Here is a 17,707-nt window from a genome sequence, read left to right on the forward strand (position 1 = left end):
AACAATATATAATAGTTCATACTTTGCCTAAGATTTGATGGCCCAAACTGGCGTTAAATGCCAGCCAAGATCCTTTTCAGGCGTAAAACGCCAGAACTGGCACATTTCTTGGCGTTAAACGCCCATTTTGGCACCCAGGGTGGCGTTTAACTCCAACTTGAGAAATATACACGTGAAAGCTTGAAAGCTCAGCCCAAACCCTCACCAAGTGTGTCCCAGAAGTGGATTTCTGCACTGTCTGCACTTAGTTACTCATTCTCTGTAAACCTAAGTTACTGGTCTGGTATAAAAACTACTTTTAGAGATTCATTTTGGACTCATGACATTTTTACACTTCATATTGTATCTTCTACGGTATGAGTCTCAAAACCCCATAGGTGGGGGTGAGGAGCTCTGCTGTGTTTCAATGGATTAATGCAATTACTACTGTTTTCTATTCAATCATGCTTGATTCTATTCTAAGATACTCACTCGTACTTCAATATAGAGAATGTGATGATCCGTGACACTCATCATTATTCTCAATTCTATGAACGCGTGCCTGACAACCACTACCATTCTATCTGAGCTCAACGTAGTCATTGGGCGACAGCTTGAGTGCGTATCTCTTGGGTTTCTGATCCACGGACCGAGTCCGTGAGATCAGAACCTTCGTGGTAGAGGCTAGAACCAATTGGCAGCATTCCTGGGATCCGGAAAGTCTAAACCTTGTCTGTGGTATTCCGAGTAGGATCTGGGAAGGGATGATTGTGACGAGCTTCAAACTCACGAATGTTGGGCGCATTGACAATGTGCAAAAGGATAGAGAGATCCTATTCCGACGCTAGTGAGAGCCGACAGATGATTAGCCGTGCGGTAGCTGTACATGGTATTTTTCATCCGAGACAAGAAATCCGACAGTTGATTAGCCATGCAGAGACCGTACCTGGTATTTTTCATCCGACAGGATCATACAGCTTGCCATTGAAGGAAGCCATGCGTGTTTGGAGAAGAAGACAGTAGGAAAGCAGAGATTCAGATGACAGAGCATCTCCGGAACCTCAACCTGTTCCTCATTACTGAATCACAAGTACCATTTTATCTCATGTTATTTACTTTTCATAAACAAAATCATTTTTATCATTAATCTCCTGACTAAGATTTACAAGATAACAATAGCTTGCTTCAAGCCGACAATCTCCGTGGGATCGACCCTTACTCACGTAAGGTATTACTTGGACGGCCCAGTGCACTTGCTGGTTAGTTGTGCAGAGTTGTGAAAAGTGTAATCACAATTTCGTGCACCAAGTTTTTGGCGCCGTTGCCGGGGATTGTTCGAGTTTGGACAACTGACGGTTCATCTTGTTGCTTAGATTAGGAAAAAATTATCTTTTTTTTGGTTTAGAGTCACTAAAATTGAGTCTTTTATTATTGTTTTTGTTAAAATTTTAAAATCCTTGTTTTCTTTTTCTAGATTTTTTTCGAAAATTTTTAATAAATAGAAAAAAACCAATAAACTAATAATTGAGTCTTCTATTTGAGTTTAGTTTCATGTTTTATGTTTGGTGTCAATTGCATGTTTTTATTTTCCTTCAATTTTTCGAATTGTTTGTTCTTTTTATTCTTCATATTTTCGAGTTTTATGTTCCTTATTCTTTCTTGATCTTCAAGTTGTTCTTGTTTATTTTCCTTATTTGATCTTTAAATTTTCCTGTTTGGTGTTTGTTGCTGTTTATCTTATACATTTTCGAATTATTATTGTCCAAAGTATAAAAATTTTTAAGTTTGGTGTTTTTTGTGTTCTTATTTCCATAAAAATTTTCAAAATTTGTTCTTGGTGCTCATCCTAACATTCAAAGTTTTCCTGTTTGTTTTATTTGTTTTGATCTAAAAATTCTAAGTTTGGTGTCATTTTATTGTTTTTCTCTTTCCTCATTAAATTCAAAAAATTATCTTTTCTCTTTATTTTAATTAAATTTTCGAAATTTACATAAAAAAATTCAGATTTTTATTTTAAAATTTTTTATCTTATCTTATCTTAGTTTTAAATTTCAAAATTCAAATCTTTTTCAAAAATCATATCTTTTTCAAAATCTTATCTTATCTTATTTCAAATTTAAATTGAAAATTTTAAAAATCAAACATTTTCAAAATTTAAATCTTTTTCAAATCTTTATCTTATAGTGTTGACTTTTTCAAAATTCAAAATTCAAAATTTAAAATTAAAATTTCAAGTTTCAAATTTTAAATTTCAAATTTCAAAATTTAAAATTCAAAATTTAATTTTCAAATTTAAAATTTAATTCTCAAAACTTTTTAATTTAAATTCCTTATCTTCTCTTACCTAACATATCTTATCTTTTCTTTTATTTATTGTCTTACAAGTGTCTTTAAATTTAAGATATATCTTTTTCAAAACTTCCTAACTACTTTCTCTTTCTTCATTTTCGAAAATCACACTTAAAATTTTTCAAATATTTTTAATTAACTAATTATTTTAGTTTTCAATTTTCTTTTATTTCTTTTCTTTTAATTTTCGAAACTTATGCCATTTTTTCCATTTACTTTATTTTAATTTCTTTAATTTCAAATTAGCATTAAATAAATAAAATAAAAACAAAAATATTTTAATTTTTCTTTTATTCTTTTTTATTTTTTCAAAACATAATCCTTCTTCCAATACCAGTGTTCTATATCCTGACATAGAGACACACATGTTTTCATTTCCTTGTTAACTGTGCATACAGAAACAAGAGAGGTTCATTATGGACTCAAATAGAAATGAACAGTCCAGAAGGACTCTAGGGTCATATGCTAGCCCCACTACTTCTTCTTATGGGAGTAGTATCTGTATACCCCCCATCAGAGCCAACAGTTTTGAGCTAAACTCTCAGCTCATTATCATGGTGCAGCAAAATTGCCAGTATTCTGGTCTTCTACAGGAAGAACCTACTGAGTTTCTGGCATAGTTCTTGCAAATTGCTGACACAGTACGTGATAAGGAAGTAGATAAGGATATCTACATATTATTACTATTTCCATTTGCTGTAAAAGATCAAGCTAAGAGGTGGTTAAATAACCAACCCACAGCAAGCATAAGAACATGGAAACAGTTATCAGACAAATTTCTGAATCAATATTTCCCTCCAAAAAGGATGACACAGCTAAGGCTTGATATCTAAGGCTTTAAACAAGAGGATAATAAATCTCTTTATAATGCCTGGGAGAGGTACAGAGAGATGCTAAGGAAATGTCCCTCTGAAATATTTTCAGAATGGGTGTAGTTAGACATCTTTTACTATGGGCTTACAGAAAAGGCCCAGATGTCTCTAGACCACTCAGCTGGTGGATCTATACATATGAGAAAGACAATTGAAGAGGCTCAAGAGCTCATTGATACAGTTGCCAGAAATCAGCACCTGTACTCAAGTAGTGATACCTCCATGAAAGAAGAGGCTGAGGTAGTATCCACTGAACTTAGTCTTCCAGAACAAATTGCTGAACTCAATCAGCAACTATTTTCTATAACAAAATAGTTAGTAGAATTTAAAGAGATGCTGCAAGAAACCAAAGATGCTAACCAGAATATGGAAAAACACATGAATCAGACAAGATAGCAGTTATCTAAACAGATAACAGAAGAATGCCAAGCTGTTCATTTAAGGAGTGGAAAGACATTGAATGTCTCAACTCAAAGCAGCAGGAAGCCAAGAAAGGAACATCTGACAGAGGGTGACCAAACCACTGCCCAAAATCCCTCTGAGGATAATAAGAGCCCAGAGAGGAATGATTTTGGCGTGCAAACGCTAGAAAAGGGTGGCAATCTGGCGTTAAACGCCCAAAAAGCACCCAATTCTGGCATTCAAATGCTAATGAGGGATCAGACACCTACAAATGCTGATAACAACCCCCTTAAGCAGGCTTCTCCAACCACTTCTGTAGGAAATAAACCTGCAGCAACTAAGGTTGAAGAATATAAAGCCAAGATGCCTTATCCTCAGAAACTCCGCCAAGCGAAACAGGATAAACAATTTGCCCGCTTTGCAGGCTATCTCAGAATTCTTGAAATAAAGATTTTGTTTGCAAAGACACTTGAGCAAATACCCTCTTATGCTAAGTTCATGAAAGAGATCTTAAGTCATAAGAAGGATTGGAGAGAAACTGAAAAAGTTTTCCTCACTGAAGAATGTAGTGCAGTCACTCTGAAAAGCTTACCAGAGAATCTTAAAGATCCCGGAAGCTTTATGATTGACGTTGAGATTTTTGCCAGTAAAGAATTTTAATAAAAACATTCGCATTGTGGATATAGTCTCTAAACCGACAGAAATCCCTTCGTACAAACGTTTTGGTTGTCACAAGTAACAAACCCCTTTAAAATTGATAACCGAGTATTTAAACCTCGGTTCGTCTTCTCAAGAAATTGCAGGGAAGTATGTCTTATTATTGGTTATGCAAAGGTATATTTTGGGATTTTTGGATCAAGGTAAAAAGTTAGAAAAGCAATGGCAGAGGGAATAAAATAATAACAATAAACATAAACTCTTGGCAAGATATTAGAAATTGGAAGTCCAGACCAAGTTATCCTTATCAATGATAATGAAAGTTGAATCTTAATTCCACTTAGTTGATCTTTACTAAAGTAAAGGAAAGTCAAGGGACTAATTAGTTTGATCTTCGAATCCTATTTATTTCCTAAGAAAAGGTTGGGATTATTGAAGTTCAGTTCAATTAGCAAAGATAACAGTTATCAATTATGTTAAGATAAGATAACCCCTGAGTTACTGCTTTCTTAACCAAGGCCAAAAGGGGAAAAGTAAATCTACCGGAATAAAAATGCCTTCAGATGGGAAGCAACAGTAACATAAATTAAAGAGAGCAATCATAAGTCTGAAATACCTCAAAATATATTAAAACAGAAAATCAATCATAAAGAGTCATAAACTAAATTGGGAAAAGAAATAAAAGAACATTGAACCTGGGATTGAGAGTCACTCCTAAAACTAAGAGAAGTCCTAAATCCTAATCCTAAGAGAGAGGAGAGAACCTCTCTCTCTAAAAACTACATCTAAAACTAAAATTGTGAATTATGAGAGCCTCCTTATGAATGGATGCATTCCCCCACTTTATAGCCTCTAATCTGTGTTTTCTAGGCCGCAAACTGGGTCGAAAATAGCCCAGAATTCGCTGGTCTCGAATTCAATCACGCTGGATTTCTGTCACTGTGACGCGGCCGCATGGAGCATGCGGTCGCGTCGCCTAGAATCAGGGAAACTATAGCATATTATATATCAAATCGAAACCCCAGACGTTAGCTTTCCAACGCAACTGGAACCGCATCATTTGAACCTCTGTACCTAAAGTTATAGCCGTTTGAGTGCGAAGAGGTCAGGCTGGACAGCTTTAGCAATTTCTCCAACTTCTTGTATTCCTTCCACTTTTGCATGCTTCCTTTTCATCCTCTGAGCCATTCCTGCCCTGTAATCTCTGAAATCACTTAACACACATATCAAGGCATCTAATGGTAATAAGAGAGGATTAATATTAGCAAATTAATACCAAAGAAGCATGTTTTCAATCAAAGCACATAATTAGGAAGGCAAATGTAAAACCATGCAAATAGTATGAATAAGTGGGTAAAGAGTTGATAAAATCCACTCAATTGAGCACAAGATAAACCATGAAATAGTGGTTTATCACCCTCCCCATACTTAAACATTAGCATGTCCTCATGCTAAGCTCAAGAGAAGCTATAAAGATGAAGAGGAATGTAAGAAAGTATGAAATGTAACCTATGAATGCAACTACATGCAAAATATTTCTATCTACTTGGTTAAAAATAAATAAATTCTCCAAGACAAACATGAATCAGATTTCACTAATTCAAATTATACAATAAAAGACAAGTAAACTTGTAAGAAGATAGCTCATGAAAGCAGGGAACATAGAATCAAGCATTGAACCCTTACTAGTAGTGTATATCACTCTAACTCTCAAGTGTCTAGGGTCAATCACTCTACTCTTCTCTAATCATGCTTTCTAAACTTTGTTGTTCATCTAACCAATCAACAAATATTTAGCATACAAATGCAAACATCATGATGTCTTTTCAGGGTTGTAATGGGACTGAGGTAAAGGTAAGGATATATGTATGGTCAAGTGAGCTATAATATGAATCTTTAATTAGCCTAAGCTCTCACCTAATATACATATACTCTATATACTTTTAAATTCATGCCTAGCTACCCATAATTCCCACTTTTATATGATTCCCATACTCATGTACCAAAATTTTGATATTTCTTTACTTTTATCACATGTGCATTGATCTATTTATTAACTTAGCATTGGGGTAATTTTGTCCCTTTATTTATTTACTTATTTATTGAATATTTTTGGATTTTTTTCTCTTTTCTTTCTTTCTCTTTTTTTTTTTATAGAGAAATAAACATAACTTATCAATGCACATGGATTTTCTATTATTTTTCTATTTTGGTTTTTTTTTTTCATGAGTAGGTTCCCAAATTCCCAATATTCATGATACATTCCCTTATTAATCCATGTTCCCACAGTTTCCCCACACTTAATTAACACACTATCTTAAGCTAACCAAAGATTCAATTGGGATAATTAATTTGTTTTCCGCTTAAGGCTAGTGATGTGGTAAGATATAAAACAAATGGGGATTAAAAGGCTCAAAGTGGCTGACAATGGTGATTTAAAGGGTAAGCTTATTTGGGATAAGTGAGCTAAAATCAAACAATAGCCTCAATCATATGCAAGCATGTAAATACACTAAATAATAGACATATAGATTGGAACAAAATATAGATTACAATCATAGAGAAGGGAACACACAGGAATAAAATATTTATGGTTAAATAATGTAACCATGTAAATAAGCTCAAAGTCTCACAGGTTGTGTGTTCTTTGGCTCAAAAACCATATTCCAAATACAACTTCAAACAAATTTAACACATAAAAAAATTTTAAATTTTTTTTAAATTAGTGAAAAATTTTTATTTAAATTAGTGAAATTTTTTCAAAAATAGGATCTTAAAAAGAGATTTATTATTTTAACCAAGTAGTAACTAAATGTACAAAATCAAATAAATATGCAATCAAATATGCAGATGCAACAATGAACAAATAAAGAAAATAAGATTATTGGTGTTGAAAAGAAAGTACTAACCCACGGAGATCAGTATCGACCTCCCCACACTTAAAGGTTGCACCGTCCTCGGTGCATGCTAAGATGTACAAGTGGATGGGCTGTTTTAACTGATGCTTTTCTTCAAGGATTGTGCAGATGGACTTGTTTGTCTCCCCTTTCAAGCGTCTTCCGGTTCCCTTCCTGGTGGCCATCCTGAAAGAAAAAGGGAAGAAAGGTAACCCAATAATAGAGATAAAAAAATAAATGAAGTATGGTTGGGTTAATGCCAAATGATAAGGGTCTCATTTACATGGAAGCTTCAACATATACGTGAGAAAACAAATAAAAGCACATGGCAATTCAAGAGTGCAAAAATTTGCAACAATAGGGAAGAGAGTGTGGGTAAGGAGAGATAATGTAAATTCATGTCAATGCAAAAAGTAATGCAAGTATAAAAGATTGGCATTGATATAAATAATATAACCTATCCAGAATAAAACAAGTCACTAAGCACCCAAAAATAATTCAAGGGAAGATGCAACAGTTAAATATGAAAATTTTAACACCAAAGGAAAAATAATTAATTTAAAAAAGAAAATAAAAATATGCACAAAATTAAGATGCAATGAATGAAATATGCAAATAAAATAGAATGGAGGTGAAAGAAAATAAGAAAGGAAGAAGAAAGAAATAAGAAAAGATAAGAAAAATAAGGATTAGAGAAGAAAAGATAAGAAAATTTGGCTGATCTGGATATTCTGTGCGCCGCTTGTGACGCGGACGCGTGGTGCGCAAGAAGGTCAGGTGACGCGGACGCATGGGTCACGCGATCGCGTGGCCTGTTTTGTGCGATTGGCGCGAGTGCAGCCTCGCGGTCGCGCAACTCTCTGTTCGAAACTCTTTTTGCCAAAATTCTGGGTGACGCAATCGCGTGGTCGACGCGATCGCGTGAGTGGCCTTTCTTTTAAAAATGACGCAGACGCGTGGTAGGGCTTGGGCTTCCAGCACGAGTCCAGCCCAACTCCAGCTCAACTTTCTGCCATACACCCTTTTTACGCCGATTTCAGGTCACGCGGCCGCGTGGGTGACGCGGTCGTGTGGGAGGCTATTTTTCCAAATGACGCGGACGCGTCATTGACGCGGTTGCGTGGAGTCAATTTGTGCTAATGGCGCGCCTCCAGCCACGCTTTCGCGTGACTCTCTGTTCAATTCTTTTCTTCCAAACGCACATACGACGCGGACGCGTCGGTGACGCTGTCGCGTCGCGTGCGAAAATCCCTTTTTTTTTTTGATAATCTGAAAAAAAAAATGCAGAATGCAGTGTTAATATGAATGTGATACAAAACTCCAGGTTCAATATAAAATAAAATAAAACTCGAAAACAATCAAAACTAAATAAAATTAAAATTGGAAAAGGAACGATCATACCATGGTGGGTTGTCTCCCACCTAGCACTTTTAGTTAGAGTCCTTAAGTTGGACATTTGGTGAGCTCCCTGTTATGGTGGCTTATGCTTGTATTCATCCAGGAATCTCCACCAATGTTTGTAATTCCAATGGCCTCCGGGATCCCAAACTAGGCGCAGAAAGCCTTCAAGTAAGTTAAAGCAAGTGATAAGGCCCCAAGAGTGTTGATTGCTAGAATGAATTCCGGGGTCCCAGATCTTGCTTTTGCACCCGTCTTCAAGTTGATTATCATGATTCCATCCGAGTGGTTCAGCTTTGGAATTCTCACTGAAGCGTCCAAACAACTTCCTAGACCCATTCAATTGAGCTTTACACCAACCCTTGCGTTTAAACTTAAAGCTTCCAACCATGATGAACCTTGTAGGACAATTCTTACCACTGGCCATCTTCCTCTTACTCTTAATGTTACAAAGAGCTCTAAGTTGACCATCCGTCTCCAGTAGCCCATATTCAAGTGGAATTAGAAAGCTAAGGGATATGAATTTTACCCACTTGAATATTGTGAAGGATGATGGCAATTTAGGGGGAGGTATTTTTAATGAAATTGCAAGCTCCACTCCCTTGTGCTCTTCTCTGATAATTACCACCTCTTTGCAAGCTTCTTCAATTTCAACCTCTTCCTCTTGGTAGCTTTCTTCCAATTCAATCTCCTCTTCATTGCTTTCCAAGGGCATGCGAGGTTGTGCTTCTTCTTCTTGAATCTCCATCTTTTGATCAACCTCTTCCAAGTCTTCAATTGTGATATGCCTTGGAGGTTGTACACCCTCCTCAGCATCAATTTCAAACGTCTTGGAAGGGGGTTCTATGACTGGACTTTCCCATGGAGGTTCTGCATCTCCTAAGTCTTCAACCACTTCTTCTTCTTCAATAATTCTGGCTTCCTCCACTTGTTCTAGTACAAAGTCATGCTCCGTACTGTTTACTGGAGTTTCTAGTATCTCCTTCATGCTACGTTCTTCATTAGATTGTCCACATGAAGCCATGGGAGTTCCTTGAGTGTCCGAACGTTGAGAAGCTAATTGAATTATCGCTTGCTCCAATTGACGAATGGTTGCATGAAATCGATCCACTGTTTCCTTGAAACGATCCTTTGTCTCTTGATGCACTCGGCTTTCATAAATAGGATCATAGTGCTCTTGGATTGATGGATATGGAGATGGTGAATATTGAAGTGGTGGTTCTTGTGAGTAATTGGGTTGGAATTGGGGTGGTTCTATATATGGTTCATATGGTTCATAAGGTGGTTGGTATGGTGGTTGAGGGTTAGGGTCATATGGAGGTGAATGGCGGAAAGGGGCTTGTGAGTTTGGTAGTCCAAAGTTATGTTGAGGAGGGGGTTCATAGGCGTATGGTGGTGGTTGTTGATAATCAAAAGAGCGCTCACCATAGCCATTGCCTTGATATGCATCACAGAATGGTTGTTGATAGTCCATTGGAGGTGGTTGTTGCCATGAGGGTTGATTAAATCCTTGTGGCTCCTCCCATCTTTGATTCTTCCAACCTTGATGCCTATTCTCATTATAGTTTCCATTCCTAACAACAACATTGGAATCAAACTTGAAGCGAAAGGGGTGAGAACTCATAGTTAGTTAATAAAAATTTAAAAACAAAAATAAAAGCAAATTTGAAATTCAAATTTTTGAATTTGAAAATTAAAATTTGAATTTTTAATTTTTAAAATTGAAATTTGAAGATTAAAATTTGAAATTTTTTTTAAAATTTGGATTTTAAATTTTAAAAATTGAATTTTTAAAATTGAAAATTGAAAATTGATTTTTTTTAAATATTTACAATAACCAATAATAAGGAACACGTTTGCAATTCCCCGGCAACGGCGCCATTTTGACGTTGAGATTTTTGCCAGTAAAAAATTTTAATAAAAACATTCGCATTGTAGATATAGTCTCTAAACCGACAGAAATCCCTTCGTACAAACGTTTTGGTTGTCACAAGTAACAAACCCCTTTAAAATTGATAACCGAGTATTTAAACCTTGGGTCATCTTCTCAAGGAATTGCAGGGAAGTATGTTCTTATTATTGGTTATGCAAAGGTATGTTTTGGGGTTTTTGGATCAAGGTAAAAAGTTAGAAAAGCAATGGCAGAGGGAATAAAATAATAACAATAAACATAAACTCTTGGCAATGTATTAGAAATTAGAAGTCCAGACCAAGTTATCCTTATCATTGATAATGAAAGTTGAATCTTAATTCCACTTAGTTGACCTTTACTAAAGTAAAGGAAAGTCAAGGGACTAATTAGTTTGATCTTCGAATCCTATTTATTTCCTAAGAAAAGGTTGGGATTATTGAAGTTCAGTTCAATTAGCAAAGATAACAGTTATCAATTATGTTGAGATAAGATAACCCCTGAGTTACTGCTTTCTTAACCAAGGCCAAAAGGGGAAAAGTAAATCTACCGGAATAAAAATGCCTTCAGATGGGAAGCAACAATAACATAAATTAAAGAGAGCAATCATAAGTCTGAAATACCTCAAAATATATTAAAATAGAAAATCAATCATACAGAGTCATAAACTAAATTGGGAAAAGAAATAAAAGAACATTGAACTTGGGATTGAGAGTCACTCCTAAAACTAAGAGAAGTCCTAAATCCTAATCCTAAGAGAGAGGAGAGAACCTCTCTCTCTAAAAACTACATCTAAAACTAAAATTGTGAATTATGAGAGCCTCCTTATAAATGGATGCATTCCCCCACTTTATAGCCTCTAATCTGTGTTTTCTAGGCCGCAAACTGGGTCGAAAATAGCCCAGAATTCGCTGGTCTCGAATTCAATCACGCTGGATTTCTGTCACTGCGACGCGGCCGCATGGAGCATGCGGTCGCGTCGTCTAGAATCAGGGAAACTATAGCATATTATATATCAAATCGAAACCCCAGACGTTAGCTTTCCAACGCAACTGGAACCGCATCATTTGGACCTCTGTACCTAAAGTTATAGCCGTTTGAGTGCGAAGAGGTCAGGCTGGACAGCTTTAGCAATTTCTCCAACTTCTTGTATTCCTTCCACTTTTGCATGCTTCCTTTTCATCCTATGAGCCATTCCTGCCCTGTAATCTCTGAAATCACTTAACACACATATCAAGGCATCTAATGGTAATAAGAGAGGATTAATATTAGCAAATTAATACCAAAGAAGCATGTTTTCAATCAAAGCACATAATTAAGAAGGCAAATGTAAAACCATGCAAATAGTATGAATAAGTGGGTAAAGAGTTGATAAAATCCACTCAATTGAGCACAAGATAAACCATGAAATAGTGGTTTATCAATGATACCATGCACATTAGAGGGTGCTTGTACCAAGACAGCTCTATGTGATCTTGGGGCAAGTATCAACCTAATACCTGCATCCACTATCAAAAAGCTTGGTTTGACTGATGAAGTTAAACCAACCCGGATATGCCTCCAACTTGCTGATGGCTCCATTAAAATTCTATCAGGCATAATTGAGGACATGATTGTCAAGGTTGGGCCATTTGCCTTTCCCACTGACTTTGTAGTGCTGGAAATGGAGGAGCACAAGAGTGCAACTCTGATGCACGGAAACTTGTCTCTCAACAATTTTCCCTCGGCAAGTATACCGAATTGTCGTCAAGTAAAAACTCACAATAGAGTGAGGTCAAATCCCACAGGGATTGATTGGTCAAGCAACTTTAATTGGAGGAATGTTCTAGTTGAGCTAAGCAGAATTTGATTGGAGAATTGCAGAAATTTAAATGGCGGAAAGTAAATGGCAGGAGATGTAATTGCTGGAAATAAAGGACTGAATGTAAATGACGGAAAGTAAATTGCAGAATATTAAATGGGGAATGGGGAAGATGAACATAGAAGTAAATGGCAGAAAGTAAAGAGAATGGGTAAGATCAGAAATGGGAGTTCATTGGGCTCAGGAGATGTTGTATTCTCCAGATCAAGTTCCTTTTGATCTCTTCCTCAATCAATACATTCATTGATCTCCTTGGCAATCTTAAGTGATTGAATTCCAATTCCTTGGTAATTCAATCTCTCAAATCTTGATCAATAGCCAATTCCTTGGTCTAATTGCTCATGAGAAGAGATGAAGTGTGGTCACTGATTATACCACATGTATTCCCAAATCAAAATGTTAGTAGGATTATATGTCACTATATCCATCCAAACCCCAATTTGGTCCAACATGAGAAAGCATTTCTAGCATGATCTCTTCATTCTTCTTCCAAGGTTCCGAAGAGATCCAAGTATGAATAGCTTCTTTTCCAAGACAACTACCAATTGGATGAAGATTAAAAGCTTTTTAGTAAAATCAAGAGAAAAGAAAGAAGAAGAATAATGAAAACTATTATTGATCCATCAAATTACAACAGAGCTCCTTAACCCAATGAAATGGGTTTAGTTGTTCATAGCTCTGGGAATGGAAAACAACGATGGAAAATACATTCTCAAAGTAAAACTAAAAGTGCAGAGAAAGTAAAATTATACAGAGAGTAGTTCTCCCAATGCCAAAAGCTCCTTCTCTAGTTCAAAACTACTCCTATATATACTACTCTTCTGATCTTCTAGTTGGCTCTTCAAGTCTTTGGATATGGGCCTTTGGATCTTGAGTTGAAGCAGTTTGGAATCTTCAGTGGGCTTAGCTTTACTTGCAGAGAAAGTGTGAAGTAGGCATGGACTTTAGCTAGGACGTAGTGGCGTTAACGTTAAGTGAAAATGTGGGTTCGAGAATGTTAGTGACAATCACCTTTTTTACTAACGTTTCTAGCTCAAGATGGTTCACGTTAACTTCAACGTTAGTGGCACTAACGTGACCACTAACGTTGCCTTTTGGTCCATCGCAAGCGTTATTGGCGTTTACCTTTGCCAATAACGTTGCTCTTAGCCCCCCCTTTTTCTCACATTAGAGTCCACGTTAGTATAACTAACGTGGCTCTTAACGTGGGCATGCCTTAGCCTCGAGAGCGTTAGTGACACTTACCTTTGTCACTAACGCTCCAAACGCCCCTTCTCACGTTAGTGCCTCACGTTAATTGTCTTAACGTGGCTACTAACGTGGTGGTGATTGCCATCTCTAACGTTAGTGACTAAGGTGAGTGTCACTAACGTTGGCTCATCATTTCTTTCCTCCACGTTAGCTTCCACGTTAATGCAATTAATGTGGCAACTAACGTGGCTCATAGTGGCTTGGTCCAACGTTAGTGACAAAGGTGAGTGTCACTAACGTTGGCGATTCCTTGCTCCTCCCATGTTAGAGTTCACGTTAATGTAGTTAACGTGACTCTTAACGTGGCCAATTGGGCTTTGTCCAACGTGAGTGACAAAGGTGAGTGTCACTAACGTTGGCATTGTCTTCCCTTTCCACGTTAGAGTTCACGTTAACTGAGTTAACGTGACTCTTAACGTGGCTAATTGCCAATTTGGAGCGTTAGTGGTATTCACTTTTACCACTAACGATGGAGCTCCCTTTTTCTCCACGTTAACTACCACGTTAATGTAGTTAACGTGGCAATTAACATGGGCCATGATGGTTTCGAAGGCGTTATTGGCAATCACTTTTCTCATTAATGTTGCAAGTTTATTCCCATTCCACGTTAGTGGTCACGTTAATTAGATTAACGTGGCTACTAATGTAGCTCTTCCTTGCTTCCTTTGTTCTGAAATCAAGCAAATAAAGTGCATCAAAGCTCTAATCCAAGTTATGAGACATGCATTATCCAATTTGTCATTCAATTCATGCATAATTCTCATAAAATCCCATGAAATTCACAATATTTGATTGAATCAAGATGTAAGTGATTATCTACCCAAAGCTTGCTTATTAACTAAGAAAATGCATGAAACTACCCTAAAACAGTAAAGAAAAGGTCAGTGAAACTGGCCAAAATGCCCTGGCATCACAACACCAAACTTAAAGCTTGCTTGTCCCTAAGCAAGTACTGAAACATGAGAATGATGAATGAAATGACAAGAGAAATGAGTCATTATTGTGGAAGTCATGTCCTTGGTTTTATGGGGTTTCATGCATAGCAACTTAGGTTCATTCCTTCATTGGCTTTCCCCCATACATTCACACCATAGGCACATGGTTTGTTATTTTTCTTCTTGAGACCTTGGTGTCCAGCACCTCTTTGGGTTACTAAGTGCTCTGTAGCAAGGGTTACTCTTGATAGTGGACTTTCAGCTGATAATCCCGGGTTAGTTAACCCAAGTTACCAAGTGATAAGGCACCCCTGAGAGCTTATTCATCCAAGTAGATCCTTTACACAGGAGCACCACAGACACATGCCTTAAGATTCAACCCTTGGTGCCTAGCCTTATTTCTTACTCTTTTTCTTTATTTCTCAACTTTCATTTTCCTTTCCCCTTTTCTTATTAGGATCTTGTTATTTAGCTAGTCTCATGGGGTGTGTTTCAAGCATATGATTCAGGACAGATAGTTACCTTCCTACCTTGTTGGTGAACCAGCTTAGCTAAGTACTTACTACACCACAAGCTTAAGAACTTACTCCACAAATTGAACATCACTCTGGTCTTTCATAACATCTCTTTTTATTTGACTTAAAGGACAAGCATACAAGTAAGCAGGGTGAAAATGCAGTAGTGACATTAGACTAGCAAGCATAGACCTAACCAATGAAAACTTAAAGGCAGGATTTAAAATCTTAAACTACCATGGAAACATGTTCTATTTCATACATGATTTTCCTTATTTAAAACTTGAAAAAGATGGGACAAAGAGGAAACTCCACCACCTTTTACTCACGGGGGTGTCCATGCTCTCCCTCTTGTTTGTCCTCTTTGTGTCCACTTGTGTTTCCTAGTATTCGTGCCATTCTGGCTTTTTTCCACTCCTCAAGTGCCTTCCTTACTGATTCATGACTCTTTTCTACCTTCTCTCTTTCTTCTTGCGCTAAGTCATCTTTCACCTCTTCATATCTTGTGATTTCCGGATGCAATATAGGCAGTTGTCCAACTAAGTACCTGAGCCTGGCTTGAGTGTTCACATGATGTCCAGTCTCGTTCATATAAACTCCTTCTGTGAACGCTCTGTATTCGTCAAAGAGTTATGCCTGTTCCAATTGTTTCCGATGCATTTCATGTATGTGTGCACCTTGATGTGCTTGGATGTTGATTAGCTTTTGGATGGCTTCTTGTTGTTGATCCTGCCTTTGTTCTATCCTGTGAAAGGATTCACCCCATTGTTTCCCTTGTTTCAGTTGCTGTTCCATTATTTGCTTTTGCCACTTTCCTTATTGATTCGTCCATCTAGAGAGTGATTCTTCTTGACGATCCATCAACTGTAGTTGAAGCTCTCTGTGCCCCTTGATTTTCTAAGTATTGTCTAAATAAGCCATCAATGGCTTCCTGTAGTTGGTGCATGTCCAAAGGGGCTTGCTCTTCTAGGTTTTGTCCTTCTACCACTTGCTGGGCTGGCCTCTTTCTTGGCTTTCGTTGAGGTAGGAGAGATGCAACAGCATGCATCCATCGAAAAGTAATTGGGATGCCCACTTTTATCCACTCGGGGTTCTCATCCTCGAACACCACCCCAGCCTTGTCACACAGATGGAAAATAGTGCTGGAGTAGCCCAACCTTCCTCCAGAATCGCTTTTCTCAGCCATCTTCCTAATGCCTTGGGCTATGAGTTCATGAACCTTGATCTCTCCCCCTTTAAGTATACATTGCACCATTGTTGCTCTCTTAAGATTCACCTCTGAATTATTTCCGGCGGGGAGGATGGATCTCCTTACAATTTCGAACCACCCCTTTGCTTCAGGAGTGAGGTCCCCTCTCTTGATGAACTTGGGCTTCCCTTGAGGGTCTTGTACCCAATCAGCCCCTTTTACACAAATATCTTGCACAATCTGGTTATGATCGAGACTGCTATCTATTCTGGAGTGATAGCTTTCTTCTGCAAATGGTATGGTTCTTAGCTTTAACGCCCTCATGATGCTCATAGGACTGAAATCCACGGTCACCCCTCTTACGAAGCTTATATAGGAGTCATCTGCCTTATCATACCTGACTGCATTTGCGTAAAACTCTCTTACAAGAATTGCATTTACTTTTATGACTGGATCAGTAAGAAGCTCCCATCTTCTCTTTTCCACCTTCTCTGTGATTTTGGGGCACTCAGTCTTTCTGACTTGAAAGCCTAGCTCATAGATGATCTCCTTATCAACCATCCACCCGAATTGTAGTGCATGGTGAAAGGTTCTAAATTTCTTCTCATCGAAAGGGCATTGCTCCATAGGCTCCTTTCCCTTTCTTCTTTTAGAGCTTGACGATGCCATGAATAGGAGTTGGTATGTAAAGGTGGTGAGGAGTATGAGTTGCTGGTGAAATTCGATTGGGTTTGGATAGGGTATAGTTAAAGGAGTGGGTGAGAGTGCTTTTGATGGGGTAAGAGGAGTTAGGTGCCGAAAGTGGGAAGTATAAAGGATGGAAATTGGAATGTGAAAGGGAGTATGGAATAAGAACCACTTATATATGGAAGTGGTGAGTGAATGAAAGGTGTGGATTGATGGAGTGGGTGTATGATGAACGGATGGGGTTTAGCATGGGATGAGCACAAGGATCATCAACTTTATGATGGGTTTGGTTCGAATTCCAAGCGTGTCATTTTTCCAATGTTGCATGGCAACATTTCCCAATGCATTCCCCTTGAGGACACGTGTATAGTCCTCTCCTTTTGAAGTGGCCGAACCCTTCCTCTTTCAATTGTTCCATCAATTCTCCTACAAAATAAAAGGGATGTGATTAATGAATATGTGGATAGTGGCGGCAAAATTTAAAAATGGGATAACTACTTTTTAAAGTTTTTGTTTCTAACTAACTAAGTGCTATTCATGAATGCAAACCAACTGACTATTTAATTGTCCATGTTTGCAACATTGGTGACACCAAACTTAGTTTGTGGTCATGTGGTGTACAAAGTTTTGTTCAAGGCTCTAAGAGTGACATGATATGAATTGTATTTATGCTCTCTTAGTGTGCCTTGAACACTAAACTTGTTCTTCACTATGTGCTGCATAAAAGGATTCATTCAAGTATATGTCAGAGTTGAATTGGAATTCATGAACCTTGCATTATTAACTACATAAAAGTTTATAAAACA

The sequence above is a fragment of the Arachis ipaensis genome, chromosome B1, assembly GCF_059453495.1.
Source record: "Arachis ipaensis isolate K30076 ecotype BB chromosome B1, ASM5945349v1, whole genome shotgun sequence".
Classification (NCBI taxonomy): domain Eukaryota; kingdom Viridiplantae; phylum Streptophyta; class Magnoliopsida; order Fabales; family Fabaceae; genus Arachis; species Arachis ipaensis.